Here is a 7,821-nt window from a genome sequence, read left to right on the forward strand (position 1 = left end):
GTGAGTTCGAGACCAGCCTGGTCTACAGAGCTAGTTCCAGGACAGGCTCCAAAGCCACAGAGAAACCCTGTCTCAAACCCCCCCCCCCAAAAAAAAGATTTCTTTTATGTAAAAGCAACCTAGACATTAGCAGCCCCTACACATCCAATATTCCAACGTCAGTTCCAGTGCCCATATCTAACCAGAGCACCGGACCTCCATCCTTCTCACTGCCCTCCCAAAGACCTCTGATCCGGAACATCAAGTTTTCTTTCTCCCCTAAATTTTACCCATCCTGCCCCTAATCCTACTTCAGACGTGGAAACACGTTAAAAAGACAGCTCAGTTTCCTTTTTCCTATCAGTAAGCCTTATCACTTCCTATAGGGACTCAGTCAACAGGTTCCTCAAGTTCAGGAAAATCCAACTCCCTCCACTCCCACCAATCAGTGGCCCAGCTTCATCCACTGAAATTTCTAGTTTTCAAGATCAGTCCTGCAGGGTTGGACCTCAGGACAGGCCTCTCACCCTTCTGATGTCCCATGTGACCCAGACATAGAATGGGGGTAGAAGGACTACCATCTTTTTTTCCAGTGACAAACCACAGCTTCTATTTCCTTGTCCTGGAGACTCAGAACAGGGACCAGATGCCAGAGCCCTCCTCAGCATGACTGTCTGACCTCTCAGCTAATGCTGGGGAGGTGGTTCCCAGAGCCTGGAAAATAAAACTTCCTTATTGCTAGTATCATTCTACAGTTATTTCCTCTGACTTAACATCAGCTGCTGGAGGGAGGGAAGAGGCTCAAATGACTCAGAAGCTAAGCAGACCCGGGCCAAATTAGATGCTCAGCAGGTAAAGGAACTTGCAACAAAGCATGGCAGTCCTGAATTCAACTCACAAGACCCACATGGTGCATAGAACTGAATTCTGCAAATTGTCCTCTGACCTCCATATACTTGCCTCAGGTATGCACACACCTTTAATCCCAGCATTCACGAGGCAGAGGCAGGCGGATCTCCGTGAGTTCAAGGCCAGCCTGGCCTACAAGAGTTAGTTCCAGGACAGGCTCTAAAACTACAGTGAAATCCTGTCTCAGAAAACAAAAACAAAACAAACAAACAAAAAAAAAACCACAAAAGAAAACATACACATACACACAAAATAATTACATGTTAGAAAGAAAAATGATCATAGGAACTTTCAACGTTCAGGAAACACACTTAGGGTTATGGTATAAGGTCCCTTACCAAAACTGAAGCCCCACCACAAGAATATATGAGCATCAGCCAGGCAGTGGTGGCACACGCCTTCAATCCCAGCACTCACGAGGCAGAGTTCGAGGCCAGCCTGATCTACAGAGCAAGTTCCAGGACATGCTCCAAAGCTACAGAGAAACCCTGTGTGTCGGTGGGAAGCATTGAGCAATTAAGATGGGATGCAGGTGGGTGGTGGATATTTCATTGGATTCGGGGGAGTGGGGGGGGGTGGATATTTTATTTAGTTGGGCAGTGGTGGTGAATGCCTTTAATCCCCAGTCCTTGGGAGGCAGAGGCTGTTGGATCTCTGAGTTCTAGGCCAGCCTAGTCTACAAGAGTTGCAGATGGGCAGATCTACACAGAGAAACCCTGTCTCGAAAAACCTTCTGCCCAGCTACATACAAGTATGCTCCAGGAATGTATCTTTCTTTCTTTCTTTCTTTCTTCCTTTCTTTCTTTTTTTTTTTTTTAAAAAAAGACATGATAGTTTATTCTGAGCCAAACAGGTTGTGAACACGAATTCATTCAAGTTACCCTGAAGGAAGTATTTCAGCGTGGCTGCATTTAAAAACAAACCGAGGAAGGTATGACTTTACAGCTCTGTTGGTAGAGGGTTTGATCCTCAACACAGGATGGACCAGGTGTGGTGGTACATGACTGTAAGCACACAGGAGGTGGAGACTGGAGGATCAAGACTATCCTCAGCTACTCAGGGAGTTCAAAGCCAACCTGGGTTACATGGGCTGTATACTGAAAATATATTTCAATTTGAAGTTTCATACAAACACCCAAGCCAGCTCCTGGGTTGCTGGGATGGTCCAGGCAGAACACCTCACCCTTATTCCTGTCCCAGGTTGCTTTCACACGTGACTCTGAACCCATCTTTGGCCTAAATTAGGGATCTTCCCGCACTGGCATCTATGGCTGCGCATGCGTAAAAGGTACGAGGCCCACCGACCTGTGACCCAGAAATGTATCTTTCATCACCCATGCTGGGGTGGGTTTTTCAGTGATGCCCATGACCCTCCCTGTAAGTATCCCAATCAACTCACTGGCTCAACAGGCTGTACCTGGCTTAACAGATTATCATCCTTTTTTGGTCCATCATCCTTTTTTTGTTTTTGAGACAGGGTTTCTCTGTGTAGCCCTGGATGTCCTGGAACTCACTCTGTAAACCAGGCTGGCCTCGAACTCACAGAGATCCGCCTGTCTTTGCCTCCCTTGTTTCCCACCACCCCGCAGGGTACATCATCTTATGCTCTGAGACAAGCATAAGCTATCCCTAACTTTCCCTCAGGAAAAGTCATGCTAATTAAGGTCAGGCCCGTGGAAAGACAAAAGGGCAGGCTTTAACCTCTGGAAGCTCACACCGTCCCAGAAGAGCTCCCAAAAGTACACAGGAGCCAGCTCCTGGATACAACTTCTTAGGCACATGGATAACTCTGATTATATCATCTGGAACCTTACCAGGCTCCTCCTCTATCGGGGATCTAGGAATCGAGGCACCATTCCCCTCCTCCCTCATACCCAGAGACGGGGCCCTAGATCCTGCAGATCCAGTTCAGTATTCCTGGTCAACCTCCCTTAGTAAGACCCAGGAAATCACCAGCCCTCCTATGATAGACTCAGGAGTTCAGGTTCCAAGCACTTCGCTCTTAGGTTCAGGGGTCCAGGCTACAGGCCCTCCTCCAAAGACTCAAAAGAAAAGCACCCTAGATACTCTTCCCTTAAATCCAGAACCCCCCAGCCTTTTCCCTTAAACTCGGAGCTCTTCCTACCCCAGCCGTTCACTTTCAAGAACTGTAATTACAGTCCAGACCACAACTGTTCCACTCTCAAGAACTAGGAAATGGGGCCACTAGCACACTCACCTGCTGCCTTAACTGAAGACTGGAAGGAGGAAGATCACGCTGCGAAGGCGAAATGGTTGAGCACCTGGAAAAGGCTGAACAGAAGCCCTGAGAAGGAGAAAGGCAGTCAGGACGGAACTCAGACTGTCCTCCCTTGCAGCACCCTGACCCCGAGCCCTAGACGCGACAGCAGGGAAAAATCTCCCAGTGGAGACGCATACTTGGCGGCCTGCCCCGGGGTGAGGTCTCAGAGGGTAACCGCAGGAAGCACCGCCCTCTCGTCCCTCCCTTAGGATTAGCCGCGTGGGCGAGGTGGAAGCAAAAGTGGACAAAGGGCCGGCCCTCGGGACCGCTAGGGGCGTGAGTGCTGTTAACCGTTTAGCCCAGCCTTGCAGTCGGCTGGAGTGAGTGAGATCCCTGGGCGGAGGTTCTGGGAGCGGGAAGCCCAGCCTCGCCCGGCGTCTCCGCGCCTTATAAGGGCTTTAAGTCGCCTCTGTCTGGGCTATGTGGCAGGGACCAGGAGGTGGTGCCAAAATCCAGGAGACCCACTCGGAGGCTGCCCACCCCTCCAGAACACCCTAGCTAGAGACTGGCTGTATGTGTACGTGTGTGTAGGAGAGTGTGTGTGTGTGTGCGCGCGCGCGCGTTTCCAAAAAAGCGGGAGAGTCTGATTTGTGGTTCCTTGAAAAGTTAGTTGGGAAAGAAAAAAAAAAAAAAGAAAAGAAAAGTGAGTTGGGAGAACCAGGCAGAACTGACTCAGTGTGTGGGGGTGGGGGGATGGGGAAGAATCCTGGGTTCTAGGAGGAGGCGAGAGAGTGTGTGGTTCCTTAAAAAGTGAGTTGGGTGCCAGACAGAACTGACTCCCACAAGTTGTCCTATGACCTCCACACATGCCTTGTGGTACGTGCGTCCCCAACCCCATGCAAAGCAAGTACATTTTAAAAATCTATTTTGAGACAAGCTCTTGCTCTGTAACCCTCGCTCGCCTGGCGCTTACTATGTGCTGGCCTGGCGCTCACAGAGATTGGCATGCCTCTGTCTCCTAAGTACTGAGAATTTTTATTTTATCTTGTTGTTTTTTTTTTTTTTTTTTTTTTTTTTTTTTTTTTTGTCTTTCCAAGAATGGATTGGAGATGAGTGTGACCTGGTAGCGCAGGACTATATTCCCAGAACCCTGGCAAAGGCCGAATTGGAAATTCAAGGCCTTCCTGTAGCGTAGACTTCAAGACAAACCAAAAAAAAAAAAAAAAAAAAAAAAAAAAGGGAAGGGGGGAGATCGGTAGTGGTGAAGTAGGTGGAGGTACTGGGTTCAACCACAAACAACCAGTGGGGATGTGGTTAGGGAAATAAAACTCTTGAGTACCCACCAGACCTGAACTCCTTTAAAAACGCTCCGAATTCGCCTTGCTAAACTGGAGGACGCATCTCTTTCCCAGCTCCAGGCTGTAAAACTCATGCTAAATTAGAATTAGGTACACAAAATAAATGTATGTTTTCAGGTCAGTGCTAGTTCACCTGGTAGATGCCACAGGAAGGGAGAACCTCAGTTCCGCCTGGAACGGCCAATGGGAAGCCAGGATTAGTCCCATACCCAGCACTGTAAAAAGTGGGCTACTGATCGCCTTTAATCCCAGGAGGCAGAGACAGGCGGATCTCTGCGAGCTCAGGGCCAGCAAGGTCTACAGAGCAAGTTCCAGAACAACCAAGGTTATACATGGAGAGACCCTGTCTTTCAAAAAAAAAAAGTAGGCTACTGTCCCGCCATAAACATTGGAGGAGGAGGAAAGAGCAAAAATCCTTTGGTCTGGAGGAAGGTTGTTTAGGAAAGGAGGAAGAAGAGAAAGGGAGACTTGAGACGCAAGAGTGACGACGCCCTTGCCCCTCAACAGGGCCTCCAGCACTGTTTGAAATCAGAGCTCAGGAATGCTCAAAGACCTAAGCAGGGCAAGGAAACGCCCCTAGATCTAGCTCCAGTCTCCTGGGCCACACCCAGCACCCCTACTACCATCCCCCCCAGCTACACTCCTGATGTCATCCATCACTCCATAGACTCGGGCACTGCCCAGATCAGACTCCCGGCCACGCCCCACACCATCAGTGGGCACAGCCTTAATCCCACAATTTCCCCCACACTCCAACTGCCCATACAGGGCCTCTGGAAGGAGGTTCAGACCACGGAATTCTCCCCATCCTGAGCACTTCTGGGCACCAGATGCAAACCTCGTATCCAAGAGTCCCATCTCCCCTGAGATTCAGGAATCTATACTCCATCTCTCCAGGTCCTCAAACCCTGGAGTCAGGATCCCAGTCACACCCGCCTCCTTCAGTCCAAATTCAGAGCCCAGTCCTTCCTCCCTCAGAACAAATTCAGACCCCAGCCCTCCTCCGGATTAAGCCCAAAATCCAGCCCTCAGTGCCCCAAGACCCATCTAAATCCGGATCCCAGGCCTGTTCGGTTTTACCTAGTATTCCAGACCCCATCTCACCTCTCTCAGCCTCAAGGGCTCAACCCCCATCGTCCTACCTCAGACCCAGGCGCCCACTCTCTAATCCCTTCTCGTTACCATGTTAGACCTGAATGAGCTCAGGGTTCTGGCTCAAATGGAGTGTTTCTAGGGACCCAGACATCTGAATCCCTGCTCACTTCTCTTTCCGGACCCCAGGATCTTGGGCTACGACTCCTTCCCTCCGGGGTCTCTGGAGTCTCACCTCTCCAGTCAGTGGCGTCTGCAGCAGAAACAGAGCAACAACTGCAGACCAGAAGGGTCTTGGGCTGGGTGGAGTTGACCATCTGAGAAGCGTGAGAGGGCGGGGCTGAGGGCGGGGTTTGGGCCTGATTTGGGAGGTGAAGGGGGTACTTTCCCTCAGCTTGAGCTATCCCTGGTCGGCCCCCAAGGCGGGGCTAATGTCACACCACGCCCCCTCTAAAGACTAGACCGTCGCCTATTTCTAGCCCAACCAGGGAGGGAGTGCAGGGCTGAGGTCACCGTTGCCGTGGAGACAAAACAGGAAGACACAGCAGCTGGAGGCGCGGGGGCTCCCAGGGGCTATCCTCCTTGACATAGCTCTAGAATGAACTCTCCAGGGTAGGCCCAAGAATGCCGTTGCCGTAGAAACCTGCATGTTTACGGTTTGTTTTTAGATGGAGTCCCCTTCCCCGCTCCCCCTCGCCCCTAGCTTGGGCCTACTCTTACCCCTCATTCAATTTTCCCTCTCTCTGCTCCTGTCCTTGTCTATCTGTTCCCCAACGCTGACTGGAGAAAAGAAAGAAAAAAAAAAAAAACTTATCCAGGTCGCAGCGTATTTAGGGCCAGACCTCACAGTTTAACGGAATCTATGGGCTAGGGTCTTGTCTACCTGAAAAAGAAAGGAATTTAGGGTGCCAGGCCTAGAGCTTTTAGGAGTTCTGAGCAAGCAACCTTGAGAAGCGAGGCTCCACTCCCAAAGAACAAAGACTATATTTCTGTGTTGGGGGGGGGGGTCTTCCTAGACGGGAGTGGGCCGGAGTGGGCCATGCACTGTAATTGCGGCAAGAGGAGTGAGCCACGCCTCTGAAGATCACAGTCAAGAGAGGCGAAGGGGTGATGAACAGTAGCTAAATTACTGGAATTCTGGGGGAGAGGGGTTGTCTGAGCGATCAGACGGTTTTCAGAATATATGTGGCTAGTTGTCTGCTGAGCCTCCTGAGTCTAGAAGGGCGAGCTATTTTTGGCTAGCATTCCTGCCTTCAGGAAACAGGGAGGGACTCAGAATCTTTACGAGGATGGGCCTGGAGTTCTGGATTCTGGGTTCTACCATATGGGAGGGATACGGTGGACCCCGTGGTGCCCCGAGGAGGGGGGGGCAAAGCAGGGAAGGGCTTTAGGATTGGGCTTTTTTTTTTTTTTTTTTTTTTTTTTTTTTTTTTGGTCGGATTTGAGGACCTGAAAGGATTGGACCTAGTCAAATGGGAAAAGGAACTGAAGGTCGTGCTGCCGAGGGAGCTGCTGAAGGTCGCAACGCCGGCCCCTTGGGCAGGGCGGGGACCCGGGATACCTGGCTCCCTCCCTCCTAGTCGCTCTCACTCACCCCGCTCTGCAGCGGTCCCGGGCGCGGCCCTGCTCCGCTGCTGCTGGGCGGGGCCTAGTGGCGGCTACAGATGCTAGGCTCTTCCCCGCGGCTGCTTCTGGTCGTCTTCCAGGAGGTCTAAGGAGGTTTAGAGGCGCAGCCCTATAGTGGGAGCCAGGAACGTTGCGAAGGGAAGGGTCGGAAGGGGTCCAGGAGCTCAGAACCGCCAGCAACGTGCCCTACGGTGGAGGGAGGAGCTGTAGGGGGGGGACCAGGGAGCTTGCTTGGGAATTTGCTGAAGTGGGGGTGGGGACCGAGGTATAGGGAATGGGTAGGTGAAGAGCTGCACACTCACTTTGCATTCCCTCGAAGAGACACAAACAGACCCTCTTCGTCATCCTCTGGCCTGCATAAGGGAGGGTTTTAGTTTAGTGTAAACACACACACGTTTACTTATTTTATGTGTTAGAGAGCAAACGTGGAAGGCAGAGGACAACTTGTGGGGTCAGTTTTCTCCTTCCGCCATGTAGGATCTGAGGATCCACCTCAGGTCATCAGTTTGATTAGCAAGCCCCTCTATCTACTTGAGGTATCTTGTTGGTCTGTGGAAGGCAGGATTTTGGTTTTTGTTTGTTTTTATTTATTTTTTTAGATTTATTAGTTTTTAATGTGTCTGGGTGTTTTGCCTT

The 7,821-nt window shown here is 50.8% G+C and overlaps 1 protein-coding gene across 2 annotated transcripts in view; it reads right to left on the reverse strand.

Annotated features, from left to right (window-relative positions):
- Nucleotides 1-7,389, reverse strand: part of Myadm (myeloid associated differentiation marker) — an 11,540-nt gene extending 4,151 nt beyond the window's left edge. The window contains exons 1-2 of one of the 2 annotated variants that reach the window (XM_005371405.2): nucleotides 7,154-7,389; nucleotides 3,107-3,193 (exon numbers count right to left, since the gene is read on the reverse strand). The gene's annotated coding sequence lies outside the window, so the exon portion shown is untranslated. Of the gene's footprint in view, nucleotides 1-3,106; nucleotides 3,194-5,794; nucleotides 6,250-7,153 lie in introns of those variants that run through there. The other variant, XM_005371404.2, reaches the window with a different exon arrangement.
- Nucleotides 7,390-7,821: the final 432 nt, after the last annotated feature.

This window comes from Microtus ochrogaster, unplaced genomic scaffold (assembly GCF_000317375.1).
Source record: "Microtus ochrogaster isolate Prairie Vole_2 unplaced genomic scaffold, MicOch1.0 UNK108, whole genome shotgun sequence".
Classification (NCBI taxonomy): Eukaryota; Metazoa; Chordata; class Mammalia; order Rodentia; family Cricetidae; genus Microtus; species Microtus ochrogaster.